Source organism: Magnolia sinica, chromosome 5 (genome assembly GCF_029962835.1).
Source record: "Magnolia sinica isolate HGM2019 chromosome 5, MsV1, whole genome shotgun sequence".
Taxonomy (NCBI): domain Eukaryota; kingdom Viridiplantae; phylum Streptophyta; class Magnoliopsida; order Magnoliales; family Magnoliaceae; genus Magnolia; species Magnolia sinica.
The window spans coordinates 84,500,769-84,517,235 of NC_080577.1; the positions used below are offsets into that span (position 1 = coordinate 84,500,769).

The 16,467-nt window shown below is 41.5% G+C and overlaps 1 non-coding gene and 1 pseudogene across 1 annotated transcript; both read right to left on the bottom strand.

Moving 5' to 3' along the window:
• Nucleotides 1–4,226: 4,226 nt before the first annotated feature.
• LOC131247084 (beta-glucosidase 44-like) overlaps nt 4,227–16,467 on the bottom strand; it is a 33,709-nt pseudogene continuing 21,468 nt past the window's right edge.
• Nucleotides 10,881–10,987, bottom strand: LOC131247700 (small nucleolar RNA R71). Its single transcript, XR_009171972.1, has one exon. It is a non-coding gene; the product is annotated as a small nucleolar RNA R71 (small nucleolar RNA).

Here is a 16,467-nt window from a genome sequence, read left to right on the forward strand (position 1 = left end):
ACAAGGTTACAGGCCTTACAACTTTACCCTCCTAATAAAAAAATTTTGTCCTCAAAATTTCTCAACAACCAAACCTTATATAAGGCACCATTTTAAGGTGCTACGTTCACAGTTTCAAAGTTTTCAAATGGGAATGCTAATTTAGACTAAGTTGCAATAGAAACTAAGGGTGGGTTTCTAAATTTTCGAGATTGGTATTCTAATCATTCTATGTTCACAATCATCACACAGTAAAGGATAACTAATCTAAGGCCATTAACAAATATGTGATGTCATTCATATGTATTCCCAAGTGATGCTCTAATACCAACAATGATCACGTCCCAAACTCGATGAACGGGCTTACAGAATTCCCGAGCTCCAAATCCAGTGGTGACAATCTCCGTAGTACCCCCATTCTTGGCTCCTAGCTCCCATGCACCTCCAATCCTGAGATCTCATAGGAGAATTTTTAGGGTGATTTTTTTTTTGTAAAGGAGCATAACCATAAGTGTACCCAAGTCAGGAAACATCAACACCATATATCCAATAATATAATCTTTGAGTACAATGCTGAAAAGGGAAATACAAGATATAATTAAGAACTTAAAAGAACAGGCTCATGCTCTATGCTCAATGTTGCTAATACGCCCTAGCATAACCTACACATAAAGAACATGCATAAGCTTACTACAAAGCTTAGAGTGCATGCATATGTGCGCAATGCATATGCTAAGCATACAAATGCCAAATTAAGTGGAAATTATGGAGGGCTAAACCGGAAAGTCCATAAATACTATCAGCCATACCTGGGTTATGTAATGCAAGAGCCTACATGGCCAAATATCATATGCTAATGATGATATATACAAGCCAATCCTCTAGTAGTCCACATATCAGAATAGTTCTTAATTGGATCATCATCGAGGTCTAGTACACTTTTAACACTAGCTTCCGCCCATTGCATGTAAGACCAAATGAGTACAAAAGACCTCACTATCTGCCTCGTCAGTGGTACATAAAAAACCACCCGGCCCATCAATAGCGAACCCAGCTGGTTAAACTCAACTTAATATATAACCCTCTGCACCCGGGTGAGTAAGGTCAAACTCTCTTCCAAACAACCCTGATACAGTGGGAGACGCGGCTTACATGTATCCAATAATTGTGTGCTCATGAATACACTCGGTCTAGACATTAGAGCATCCTACTGGTACCATAGGGTTTAAGAACTTTCACCCAGGGATGCCTATGATGCCCTTTAACCTCAATAGTTTTCGGTATCCATAAAGTCATCTGTCAGTCACAACAAGGCTATGGGACCACCTCCCTGATGTCGCTAGGGAGTAGATGTAACGTGTCACATATAGTGCACAATGCATGAATCACACTATCAATGATATACATCAAACATGCGTGTACTGTGTGAATAATGCGGGACGACCCTATCTCATATAAAGTCTCCTAAGTGTCTCAAGCAGAAAAGCATATGCTATGAACAATCGTCATCCATAACAGGCATACAAATGACGTGTATGGGCATATAATTGGGCATGATATCCATTACACCAAGCATGTTATCAGTGTATCCTATTAGGCAAGCACATTAGCATATTATCAGACATCATGATATAATTGGCCATAACTGGCACATCATACACAGAGAGTGGGAGCCGAATAATAGGCCCTACTAGAAATATAGAAGTCTATGTGGTGTGGCCCACGTTAGACTAACATTGGCTCCTCATCTAGCCTATATGTATAAATCTAGTAACTGGATGTAAGGCATGGATAAGATACATATGACAAGATGGGGTCCACTGAGAATGACTAGAATAGACACACATATGTACAACATGTGTGCCACTAGGCTACCAATCTATTTGGGCACATGGTGCACCGATGAAATCCCAAAACAATCAGATTATCATTGGCATCAATAGGATGATATGCATTATTTGAACATTTCTGATGTAATCGATGGTTATAAATTGTTAGTTAGACACTAGGATGTGATCCTATGTTTATGGCCCATTTGAGTCTTGAGATTTCATCATTTCAGGCAAAGTATATGCCTCAATGGATTTGTTACAGCCACAGTGTCAACATTACATACACACACTAATTAGGGATTTAAAATTGATTTAATAATTAATTTCAAATCCTGCGAATACACTTCGCATTTAATTATAGAGATTTTAAATCTAGGGTGCCGAACATATCCAAGAATTCCAAGTCTAAGAGAGCCCCAAATCCAAAGGATCCTGAATCCATGGATTCCCTAGTCTAAGGAATCCCAAATCCAAGGAAATTCCAAGTCCAAGGGATTCCATATCCAAGGGATTCCAAGTCCAAGGGGTTACTACCCCCATAGTTCCCTGTGGTGCGGTCCACCTAAGATCCGAATCAGCCTGAACTTTGGGCCCCTAGCCCAACATGATCTGAAGAGAAGGATGAACGGCATAGAAGTCACATAAACATCAAGGTGGCTGAAAAAGGGGCAGCCTCCCCTGCCCATTGATCCTCTCGGTGCGGTCCACCTAATATTCAGATCGGCCTAATATTTGGTCCCATGGCCTAACACTATCTGGTAAAACTGATAAATGGAGTGGATAGGTCACATTCATCATGGGGTCTAATAAGTGGGCCCCACTCCACGCCCACGTTGAGCATCTGCATGTTAGGACGTAACAGCTGGCATTCTATTCCTTTATTATTCTTTTTTTATTATATATATATATTGTGTTGGGATACACTATTAAGGTGGGCCCCGTGTGAATGATCTACTCTGTTCACCGCGTAGGCCAGCTCGAGTGGAGTTTAATAGGCTCTAACTGGGATTGGTTTGGATGAATAGGGATCTCACGGTGGGCCTCGGAAGGTTTCAATAGCCGTGAATTGTTTCCCTTCGCACGAGCCACTTAAAAATAGGATCTGCTTCATATTTCGCCCCATATCCTAACATGAACTGGAGATACAGGTGGGTGACGTGGATTAAACATATACATTAAGGCGGGGTCTACGATTGGGGGACTCCCCTTCCACATTGCATGGCTAACGTGAGGGGGGTGTTCCCCACCTCACCGTATGGTGTGGTCCACCTGATGGTTAGATCAGCCTAGTTTTTAGGCTCTATGGCTAACATGAGTTGGGACATAGATAGACGACGTGGATCAAGTAAACACACCACGATGGGTCCCACAAGTGGAAACCTTACTGGCGCTTGGGCTCACCAGTCCCCTTCCAGCTTGCGGTGTAAACCACCTGAGATGTGGATTAGTTTCATTTTTGGGCTTAACGGCCACAATGATTTGGCAAAGCGAATGGACAGCGTGGATGCAACATACACATCATGGTGGGGTCCACGAGTGGAGCCCACACAATAGCCTTAGGAAGGTGAATGCTGCCAGAAACCCCCCTCTCTCTTGTGTTTTTAAAGGGTGGTGGGGCCCACTAAGGAAATCCACTCCGTCCATTGGATTGGGCAACTCATGATGGGCCAAGGAACTTAGGATCAAGCAAATTTTAAGAGGTTTTCCACAATCCAAATTTGCATAAACCTATTGACATGTTAAATAAAAAATAAACATCACAATGGGCCACACAAGGTAGTCCACGATGTGATAGCATGCGGGACACAGTCTCCAACAGCGTGGCTCACTTGTGGGCCACACAACAACATCAAAGTAAGAAAATAAAGGAAATGGAAATGGAAAGAAGAAGCAAGGGATCCTTTCTTTTCTTTCTTTCTCTCTTAATCTCTCCCTAATGAGTGGGATGGCAAGGCATGGGTTGTATGATGGGAGGCATATGTTGCTTTGACTGATGGGGAGAGAGAAGTGATGGATTGATGAAATAATGGATGTAAATGTAATAAGTGTTTGACTTTTAAGGTGTTCATATTAGCTCTTATAGTTGCTAGTTGTCGTAATCAGAGCATTCAAAATTGTAGAAATTCTCAAATAACAAAAACATAAGTAAATGTGCATAAACATTCTAATAAGGAATACTATTCAATCTAATAACTACCAAAATAATAAAAACCAACCAACTATCCAAATCAACATCTGATCATCACCATCTAATTAACTCTTAATCCTATTGAAGGAAAGTCAAATTTCTGCCCTATCTTTTTGATAAACATAGCCCTTTCATCTACTTTGGTGATTATACACCAAAACTAGTAAAAAGGGGAGCATGCATAGAAAAAAAAGAAAAGAAAAAGGGCGTAATAGCAACTCCCATGCTTAATTCTTATGGTTTCTGTAGAGGAGCTGTTGGAACTAGTGTGCCGACATCTTCGGAATCCACTTCAGGTTGTCATTATAGTCGATGTAGTGCAGTCTGAACCTCGATGTGTAGCCAGATCGCCACTCGAAGTTGTCGACCAATGGCCATGTAAAGTAACTGATTACATTCGCTCCATCATCCATCGCCTTCTTCATATTGAGTATGTAGTCTCTATAATAACCAATTCGGGTCCAATCGTGTACATTATGTGGAATTGGAAGGTTGGTTGCATTGTCCATTCCTGGCAAACCATTAAAAAATATTAAGCATATGTATGAAAGCTAGTTGCTGAGTCAAGTTAAGTGACTCTATTGAGATAGAATAAATGAGTAGTCTAATTGGTGTTAATCTAGACCCCAAATTTATAGTTTTCAAATGACTTCTTACCATTTTCAGATATTATCATCACCGGGTTGTTGTATGTTTCCTTCACATAGGTGATAACACTATACATACCCCAAGGAACGATATAGAGCCAATATGAGTGTGTCTGCATTGGTTCATTCTTCAGTTAGTACAACTAAAAGAATAAGAACTTAGAGAGATTCAACCCACTGGGAAACATGTGGCATATGTGTACCATTCATCAATTGGAGACAACTATGAATGGGCCATAGATCGAAATCTATGGTGATCAGACAACCTTAAGGAGCGTTTGAATGCCCAATTGAAATGAATTGCAATTACTCAAATTAGTTAGAATGAGATCATCTACATATCACCATCTCCTCTTAACTCGCATGAGTAGAGCCATCAATTTGCAATTTGAGTTGAATTACATTGAAATTTCTATACAACATCGGAACACATCCAATGCCACTACTTATTACTAGCATATTGAGAAAATAAAAGATCTATAGCCTAAGATAATGTAAATCCACTTTAACAAAAAAAAAAACTATTAATTTAATATGGTCTTACCCTTGGTCCAATTGGCACACTGTCACGATCATCTACATTTCAAAAAAAAGAAAAAAAAAAAGCTAAACAATTTACTATGTAACTTAAAATGTCCAACAAAAATTGCCAGTTAGAGAAAAAGAGAATTACATGCCCATCCGATGTTCCAATCACTAGTATAATGAATATAGGTCGGCTTTCCATTATGGGGATCATATATATAATATGAGGTATATAGGTCAATGCCCACATAATTGATGGATCCTTTCACCTTCTCCACCTAACTTCTCATTAATTTTGGAAGCCTCTCTTTCACAATTTGGCGCATGTTATTTGGATATCTACCATAAATTATAGGATGCAAAAACCTATGATTTTACATCAATATCCCACCAAAAAAGATTAGCAAAGAAGGCTTAACTTTATGAGGCCCACTACATATTTTAAACCATTAATCAGATGTGCCACACAATGCATGAATCATTCCCCAAGTAATCAATGATGAGTGAATCCTATCAGTGGCCTAAAAATAAGAAGTTTAGCAAAAAGTACAAAAAGATCATGTCTAGGATCTAATTAATATAGGGCACTTCCTCATAGCCATCAATGTTGGGCCCAAAAATCATCAGTTTAGATCACCAAGAAGTGGATCCCACTTGATACATATCCACTATTCAATCAGTGGACCAAAGATAGAAGGTTAATGGTCCATATCCAATGTGGAGGGGTAAAATCTTCTAGTTTGGGATATTTTTTCATCGCCATTCATCTTGGGACACATAAGATTAATGGTGAGTTTCTATATTAGGAAACAATACTTACCAACTAAGGTGAAAATCTCTTGCCCTTTGGGCTGCTGCAATGTCATCAGTGCTATTAGTGAGAGGCTTGTACCAAACAAAATCCAATAGAATTCAAATCTTTCCTTCTGGCATTCCTAAAATATCAACACCATAAAAATCAGAACTATCAAACAATTAACTAATCGGTTATTCATGAGGTAGTGTATACTGATTATATATCGTCGATAATTTTTTTTATTAGTCCCTTATGAGTAGGACATATTATGATATAAGATGTATATTATATTGACATTTGCCTAATACTTGTGACGATACTTATGCACAGCAGGTGCATGAGCAAGAATTAAGTTATGGGCTACAATACAAGGCTCTGTGGCCGAATTCCCAGATGTGCAGTTTTCGGGAGGTGTTGAACACCTCCCAGGAGCAAAGCTCCCATTATCCTTAATTGGCAACGACATGTGGCTCATTGAATGTAAACCAATTCTTCACTCTATCTCCGAACGTCTTAAAGCAAAAATCTGCATAATCTGCAAAATCTTCGCTGTTGCACAACAACAACTTTGATCAATCCACCAATTGGGCATTATATGTTTCTCTCTTTACTGAGAAGTTGATGAGGGTGATAGGATAAGAAACTTACACAACTTGTCTGCTTAGCCACCCTTTATATTTCTCCTCATGGACCTAAGGTAGGTCATAATGGTAAAGATTTGCGTAAGGAGAAATTCTTGCATTACACCAAAAGTAGTATCACAAACTTCACCAAAAGTAGTAGCACCATATTTTAGGGTCCCTAAAAAATTGATGGGTCCCACCAAACATGAATTATGTCATTCTAAGATCCCTCAAAAAATTAATAGATCCTACCAGTAATGTAGGTACAAGGAGAGAGGGCAATATAAAGAGAACTATACATGAAATATTTAAAAATAGGAAAAGATGGAGAGAGAAAAATACCTTTCTCAATCATATAATCAATCAACGTATTATAGTAGTTGACCCCTTGCTCGTTTACACGACCCTTGCCTTCTGTGTAAGAGAAACAATCATTTCTACGAGAGATATGTAAGAACTCTATTTAGTGGGCCTTACTGATCAACGGTTTGAATTGTCATTTAGTTGGACTGGATGATTAAGTAGAATAGTGGGCCCCACTTCAGGTAATGCATTGCGCAGTCTATCTATGCAGCTTTGCGTACTAGGGCTGGAATGCTATAGCTGTCTTACGCAAATAGCTATTTGAGTTGAACTAGGATGCTACAATGTGGAGCGTGGGAGAGAGAGAGTTGTGATGGGTTTCAAACTCTCTCTCCACAGACGCTATATAAGAGAGCTGGGTCCCTGATCATATACCACAGCAGAAATTCGAGTCTCATCTTGTGAATTGCAAAAAGGTGTGAAGGAGAGGAAATCCTAAGCTCTACAGGTATTCTGGTATTCTTATCCGGCTTCCATGGCGGCGTCTCAGCTAGGTTCGCTATCTGAACCCTTGATCCTCATGTCCCTTATACAGATAGATCTGTGGGCCTATTCCGCATATAGATAAAGTCTCACAAATCCTACCAGTGATGCAGGGCGTGTTTACGAACCTGGACTGGAAAAAGGGTACTAAAAGCATGGATTTAATAGTCCGAAGTCACCAAGGCAAGTGATGGACCCTAGGAGACCAAGATCGACAGATTTGCACGCCAGGGATCCAAGAAAATCAAGGAATTGAAGCTCAAGTGGCCTGAAAAGTGTCCAGAATGCAAGATTACTAGGTTTCCATCATCTGTTCGGCTCAAAACTTTATTCATGGCTCGAGGACCAAAAAAATAACCGTATACATCAAATTTCAGCCATTGGATCCCTCTGGAAGTGGTCTAATGGTCAAATCAGCCCATGAATTACTGATCTGAGGCCCACCTGATATTCAGATATGCTTCAAACTTGGACTCTATCCATTAAATGAGATGAGAAAAGGGACGAGTGGATCCGATTTCCCACAAACATCAAGGTAGACCCCACTTCAAGAGGCGAATGTGCACAGCCAGTGTACACCCGCTGTGCACCGGACCAACAAGAGTGGTTAAAGTCGGTTTTGACTAACCTTATTCAAAAGAAAACAGAAATCACCGTTCTCTGTTCGCAACAAGGAGTTGCGGGTGACTTCAGGTGGGCCATCATCATCGCAGATAAGCCTCATCCGGACCGTCCATTTGTTTCAGAAGGTCAAACCGACCGTACACATGAGGCTTTTCCAAATTGATGCTTGCATACACAGGATAATACCGTTCAAACGCAGGTTGAACGGTGATATGGAAAATCAGGTGGGCCGCTTCAGCGTCGATCCAAAACCGACCATATCCGAACGGTTTTGTGAGTAGAATACAGTGGACGTCGTGGATTCCTCGAACCAGCAGTGAAGTGGGCCCCACCAGCAGTACAGCGCTTGGACGTGCGTGCCTCTATTCACGCGATCCGAAAAATCCGGGACGATGTGGTCTACCCCTGTTGATCAGATGGTTGATCTGATCCGTCTAGTAGGAGCGCAAGTCAGCCATGATCCTAACTATCTCACCGAAATTTTGACTGAAGGAATCAGCAATCCAAAAAGTTCAGCTGCAGCTTGGTATGTTGCGTAAGGAATCCCGAAACCTGCAAACTGGTTGCGAAACAATTTCGCGGCAACCATTCTGCATCGTCTTACGCACTCCCAGCCGAGGAAGGTTGAGACCACCATATAAGCAAGAGAGAAAGAGAGAAACGGGGGCTGGAGGCGGAAACATGAAGGAAAGGGAAGAAGGAAGTTAGCTGCTGGACGTGGACAGAGGCAGCGTGTGGAAAAAAAAAATGGAAGAAAAGAAGAAAAAAACTGAGGAGAAGCTGGAACGGAGAGAGAGAGTGAAGCAGCCTGGTTTTCTTCTTCTTTTCCTTTATATTTCTTTTATTTTTTAAGATTTAGCCCATTCATGTGTGGCTAAACCTCTCAGCTAGGGCTAAGAGGTGAAGCCTGTAACGAGATGGGAGATTCTACTTTGTGCCTTTAAAATTCATAAACTGAATTTGATTTAGTTGATTATTAAAGGAATATTTTTCTTAGTCTTTAATGGTCTGTTGTGACTGAAATTACAATGGATTTGCAATGGCTTTGAATATTTCTTTCTCCTTTTTATGTTTATGAAGTCAGGAAGCCCTGTTGTTCATCATTGTTCCATGGGCATCGTAGGATGACAGTACCCTTCCTGATCTTCATACATTGTTGGTTGGTTGGTAATTAGTTTAATTCTATTGTTTACTTTGTCTCCTGGGCATGGTTTGGTGATGGAATCCTTTCTAATTCATATACCTTTCATCTCTTGAAAACTATATCAAAGGAAGTCTAGTTGATTTCCATGATTTTCGAAGCAGGCATAAGATCTCCCTAATCTCTACAAGTGGATCCTTTGAATCTCTAGTTTCCTTCCTCTGAATTCCTTAAGTTTTACATTAATCTCTCACCATTATTCATCAATTTATATTTGATTTAGATTGTATCTTAGGCTAGTTCTATTTCTATCTAGTTTCAGGAAACGTACAAGTTTCAGTCCCTGTAGATTCGACCTCGGTCTTACCGAGTTATTACTACATCACAACCCTATACTTGGGGAGTGAACAAGTTTTTGGCGCCGTTGTCGGGGACTGACGGTTACGTTTTTCTGAAATTAATTAGTTTTAGAATTAGGTTAGGATTAGGATTTTACTAACTTTAGGCTAAAGGTTTTTATTTTATTTTATTTTTAGAAACTAACTTATTTCCATATTTTGTAGGATCCTGACATAAGTTCCTAAATTGGTAATTCCTTCCTAATTTCTCTACTTTTTCCACTTTTAAAGTTAGGGTTTAAATTTTTCTAATTTTAGTATTTTCCTATTTGTAGGAAATAGTTTATTTTTAGAAATTTTCCTCTTTTGTTTTTAGAAACTTGGTTAGTGATTCCCTTTTTAGAAATTAACTTTCTATTTTTTTTTTAGTTACTTTCTAATTGTAGAATTTTAGTTTAGAAACTAACCTTCCTATTTTGTAGGCCTTTAAGATAGAAATTTCTAATTCGGTAAGCTCCTTCTCTACTTTCTATTTTTCAGTTCTCTTTTTAATTTACTTTCTAGTTTAGGGCTCTCTTCTTTTAGAAGCTAGTTCACTTCTATTTTTCTTTTAAAGGATTGTTCTTCTCTTTTTAGACTCTAACTTATTTTGTTTTATTTTGCAGGTTTTTAACTTAGGGACTCCAATTTGGTAATTTCTTTCCAACTCTCTCTTTCTTTCTAGATTTTCTTTCCGTTTCTTAGGATTAGGTTTTGAATTTAATTGAGGGCTGTGAGTGTTTCATGCCCAAGTGGGCCCGTGACAACACTCGACGTCTCTTGACTGAAGGAGGATTGGTTGAGGGGTTGACTATCCATCGTAGGACTAGACACCACTCGAAATCCCCTGAGTTAATTGAAGTTATGGCTGAAGACCAACCTCCTCTACTTCCACCCAGGGTGGAGGATACCCAAGATGAAATGAGGTGCATCAGGCACCCCCGCCTCGTACTTTACGAGATTATCTACAACCGGCGGGAGTGAGTATGCCCTCATGCATGATTTTCCCTGAAAACACAGGACAAATGGACATCAAGCCAGGAGTTATCCAACTCCTTCCCAAATTCCATGGACTTGAATCAGAGAGTCCATTTTTACATTTGAAAGAGTTCGATGAGATTATAGCTACATTATGTTTTCCTAATGTATCTGAGGATACAATTAGGCTAAAACTCTTTCCTTTTTCCTTAAAAGAGAAAGCTAAGACGTGGTTACATTCACTGCGTCCTAGATCCATTGGCACATGGAACGACATGCAGAGGGAATTCATAAAAAAAATTCTTCTCATATCATAAAACGATTACCCTAAGAAAAGCAATCATGAACTTTGCCTAAAAGGAAGATGAAACATTCTTCCAATGTTGGGAAAGGTTCAAAGATTTGGTCAGTTCATGCCCACAGCACGGATTTGAAACGTGGCGCATTACAAATTTTTTCTACGATGGACTGACATCTTCCATGCGCCAAATGGTCGAGACAATGTGTAATGGAGAGTTCATTAATAAAGATGTCGACGAGGTATGGGACTACCTCGACAGTCTGGCTGAAAAAACACAATCTTGGGACTATTACCCAAAATCAAACACTACGTCTAAGCCGACTCAATTAAATGAGAAAGGTGGATTATATCTCTTGAAAGAAGAGGATGATCTCAAGTGTAAAGTGACTACGCTCATAAGGAAAGTTGAGGCCATGGAGGGAAAGAAGGATAAAGTTAATGAAATTGTTTGCGGCATCTGTGATTGCAACATTCATACAACTGAAAATTGTCCTACAATACCTGCCTTTCGAGGAGTGTTGAATGAACAAGCTAATGCCGTAAACAACTATCAAAGACCTTTTACTGGACCTAACTCCAATACATACAATCCTGGCTGGAAAAATCATCCAAACTTTAGTTGGAGGAATGGACAAACGGCTACTCCTCCAGGTTTCTTCAATCAAAATCCAAATCAAGTGAAACCTCAAGAGGAACCGGTTCAAAATTCCATACAAGAGTTGGCTCAAGCAATGCGGGGAATTACAGATTTTATGCAAAAGATAAATTCTCGTATGACGGTTATAGAAAAGGGGATGCTTCCTGCACAACCTCTCCCCAATCCTAAACCACAGTACGAGATTAATGATCCCAGCTCCTCAAATCAGATGGGGCATGCTAAAGATCATTGATAAAACTCTTCCGGTTAGGCCCGAAAAGTCTCAAGAACCAGAAGAGGACAACAATGATGGATTCAGTGATGCCCCACAAAAATTAGAACCAAAACTTCTAGAGAAGCCAGTTGCCCCGTTCCCCCAACGGTTGGTTTCACCAAAACCTCTCTCTAACTCTCAGGATATTCTAGAGGTGTTGAAACAAGTGAAAGTCAACATTCCTCTACTTGATGTCATGAAACAGATTTCTTCATATGCCAAATTTCTGAAAGACTTATGCACGACCAAAAGACGGCAAAGTATTCAAAAGAAAATTTTCTTGACTGAGAAAGTGAGTGTTATCCTAAAGTAAGACGTGCCACAGAAATTCAAAGATCCCGGTCGCCCAACCATATCATGTGTAATCGGGAACCATCGAATTGATCACGCACTTCTTGACTTAGGAGCGAGCGTCAATCTGATTCCCTACTCGGTATACAAACAGTTAGGTTTGGGTGAATTAAAACTCACCCTAACCACACTACAACTTGCTGATCGCTCTGTTCGTGTACCAAGAGGGATAATCGAGGATGTGTTGGTCCAAGTTGATAGATTTTACTACCCTGTAGATTTTATCATCCTGGACACCGAACCCATCAACAACATAAGCACTCAGATCCCCGTCATTCTTAGCCGCCCATTCCTTGCCACTTCAAATGCAATTATCAATTGCAGGAATGGTGTCATGACTATGTCTTTTGGGAATATGACATTGGAGTTAAATATCTTTTTCAATAACGGCAGAAACTTAGAGGAGGATGACGATTTCCACGACATTAACATGATTGACTCTTTCGTAGAAAATACGACACCTCTAACCTTATCCTCCGACCATCTAGAGACGTGCCTGGCCCACTCCCATAATTTTGATGATGACATGACCCTCAAGGCACTGAAGCTTGACCTAAAACCTTTGCCCTCTGATTTAAAATATGCCTATTTAGGTCAAGATGAGACATACCCGGTGGTGATCTCTGCCCACCTGGAGAAAGAACAGGAGAGTATGCTCATATCTACTCTCATTGAGCATAAAGGAGCCCTGGGATGGACTGTAAGACCCGTGTCCTAATCCGTACCATTTCATTAGCTTTCGCGGTCCTTCCGGTCAAATTCCGGCAACCTTCGCACCGTATTCGGTATTTGCGCACGATCCTAAGTCAGGTCCCGCAAAGACGTCGGCTCGATCCGAAACTTATGTCTTGGTGATCGCGTCGTCGCCGCGGTTCCAACGCCGTGACTTGCGCACCGAACCGATACCCAGGTAAGAAGATGCCGATCAGCGTTTATTCCGAAGAAACACCGCGCGTTGCGGATTTCGAGGGAATCTCTACACAATTAGTCCCACTAATTAACCATAAATGCAACCATACCTCAAAGTACCTCACCCATTCCCTCTTTTTCCAAAAGTCCACCATCTTTCCACCTCACCATTCCTCTTTTCTCATTTTCAACCTCAACCATCCCTCTTCTCCACCAATTTCAAACTAAACCATACCTCTCATCACTCCTTTCTTACAACCATCACTCCACCCATCCCTCCATCCATTATTTCTATCTCTCCCTCTCATTCTCTAGCAAATTTTCCAAATCCCATGAGAAATTTCACTCATCCAACACTCCCTCTCAACTTCAAGTGTGGCCCACCCTCTCATCTCCAATCTCAACCATTCATCCTTCATCAATCTCCATTAAAAGTGAAGGTAAGGAGCTAAGGAGTCCAAGGGAGCTAGGAGAAGGAAGATAAGGTGGGTGATCCACCATTAAATCTTGGTCTTTAGGGTCCACTTGTTGGTGGGACCCATTTGGATGTATGTGATTTTATCAAGAGGGCCCATAGTGGCGGGGTTCCTCTATCTCACCGTGTACCTCTTTCTCTATCTCTCTCTTTCTTTCTTTGTAATGATGTGGATCCCACCAATATATCTACTCCGTCCATCTACATCAGACGGTGTAGCCCACTCTATTACAAGTGCTGATCCACACCACCCACTGTTTGGATGGGTCCAATACATCAACATATATATATATGTATATATTTATATGTGTATATTTTATATAATATACATATAGCATATATAGTATAATATGTATTTTATATATATACTATAAGATATATTATAAGTAGTGGTGGGCCATGTCTACGTGGGACCCACCACAATGTTTTGAATTTGTAAATCGTCCAGCGTCCCTGGACGCTGGACGTTACAAACAGCGCTTAAAAAAAATATATATATATATATATAATAAATAAAAGAGAGAGGTGGGCCACTCATGCAGGCCCCACCTTGATGTATATGTAAGATCCGAGCCGTCCATGTTGTTCCTCGACTCATTTTAGGCGTTGAGCCGAAAAATGAAGTTGATCCCATTTTCTGGCGGGCCGTACCATAGGAAACAGTGTCCCTACCTTTGATTTGCTCCCTGATGCTCCTGTACATCTGAAAAAGGTCAATATTAGACTCTATGGGTTGGTATCAAGCCATAGAGACCAATGGATGGAGTGGATCTTACTAAAGCGGGCCCCACCTAGGAAAAACCGCAACAAAACCCTTTTTTTCAAAAAAAATAAAGAAGCAGCAGTGCTGCTGCTACTGCTGCCAGCGCTCGTGCAGGCGCTGCCTGCGCTGGCCACCGACGGGCGGACGGGCTGGGGGCTCACGGCCCAGCTGTGGGCCCCATCTTGGTGTGTTTCGACAATCAACACCGTGCGTTTGATGAGTACCCTCAGTCCACGCGTCCACGTCAAAAATCAGCCTTATACGGAACGCAGGTGGGCCACACCATCTGAAATCATATGAAGACATTCCTAAGCATATAAAAACACTTGGTGGGACCCGTCCGAAATTTGGATGAATCTGAAACTTGGTCTGAACGGTCAGATAGGTGGGACTCACTGATTGGATGGGCTGGATTGTGAATCACATCTCGGTGGGCCCCAAAACAAAAAAATAAAAATAAAAATAAAAATTTAAAAGCAGCAGCAGCGCTGCTGCTGCTGCATTGACGGGCGGCCACGAGGCAGGGACCCACGGCTCCATCCGTGGGCCCCACCATGATGTATATTTTGTATCCACACCGTCCATTTGGTGGGCCACCATTTGACATGGACCCCCCCTCAAAAATCAGGTCAATCCAGCGCTCGGGCGGCCCACATCACAAGAAAAAGTGTGAATTGAACTCTACCATTGAAACCCTTTCTGGGTCCACAGAATTTTCAGATCAAGCTGAAAATTGTTGTTTCCCCTCCTCCCTGGCCCGTGTGACCTTATGAATAAGTTGGATTTCAAATGAACATTTCAGTGGGCCTTACCCAAGGTCCAAGTGACCTTATGAATAGGTTGGATTTCAAAAAAATATTATGGTGGGCCCTAGGCCCATGTGGTGGAGCCATATTGATATATTTCTGGCCGTTGGGGAGGCCCACCTTGATATATATATAAGGCCCATGAGGTTAGGCCCATTCGACGTATTGGTGGCCCGATGTCGAGGCCCACTCTGATATATATAAGGGCCATGTTACGAGACCCATTGTGATGTTTTCAAAGGCTCATGGGTTATGGCCCATTGCAATGTACATAAGGCCCACTAATGCGGCCCACTTGATTTATATAAGGCCTATATGAGATGGCCCATTTGATGTATCTGAGAACTATGGGTCGAGGCCCAATGAGATGTATATTAGTCCATTGCAATGTGTGATTTCCTATGGTTTGTGTAATGATGCTTTATGGCGGGCTAAGCCTTGGGAGCAATGTTGGTTTGACGTCCACATTATAAGGACAATGTTGGTTAAATGTCCGCATTGTCACACTCCTTAAGGCCACTGATAGGTTCATACTTATACTCTGCAGGCCGTCTAGGCCCATTTCTGTGATACGCAGAGCCCATCCCTATATGCATGTTTAGTATAGATCCATGGTTCATGATCATTCGCATCATATGTATGCCTGACGTGAGGAGTGACCGATCATAGCATATGCCTTTGGGCAGACTGTTTATGGGCTCCCTGATAGGCGGAGTTGCCCCATATAAGTGCATGGTACATACAGACTGTTGCATGACTGATAATATGACTCATGCACTTGCATTTGTGTGATTATAGTTACTATATGCCCTAGCGACATCAGTGCTATCCCCAGATACATCGTGGATGGCAGGATTGGGGACCTAAATATTTGATTCTAGCATACGGGCACCATAGATGTCCCCGGGTGAAAATCCCTAAACCCGATGGTACGGAGGATGACTCAACGTCGAGACCGAGTGGATATACGAACGCATGAGGGCCGAATACCGGAGGCCGCGTCTCCCACCGTGTCGTGGTCGGTTGGAAAGGAGTGTGGCCTTACTCGCCCGAGGGTAGGGGCAATACTAGGCCGAGTTTGACCGGCTCGTGAATGGGTCCGCTATCGACGTGCGGATAGGTATTGGCGGACTATTGGTCGGGCGGATAGTGAGGTTTCTTACGCTCATTTGGGCTGTGCTAAGAGAGCGGCAGTGCCATTTGGAGTGTATTGAACCCGGTGATTATCCAGAATGTGTACCGATACATGTTGAGGATTGGCATGCTTGAGTTGCATCTTGCATCGCATGGCCGTGTTATGGCCGATAGCATTCATATCTTGCACCGCATAGCCTTAGTACGGCTGATTGCATTCATGTGCTTCACCATGATTCCGCATCACTCTGACCTTGCATT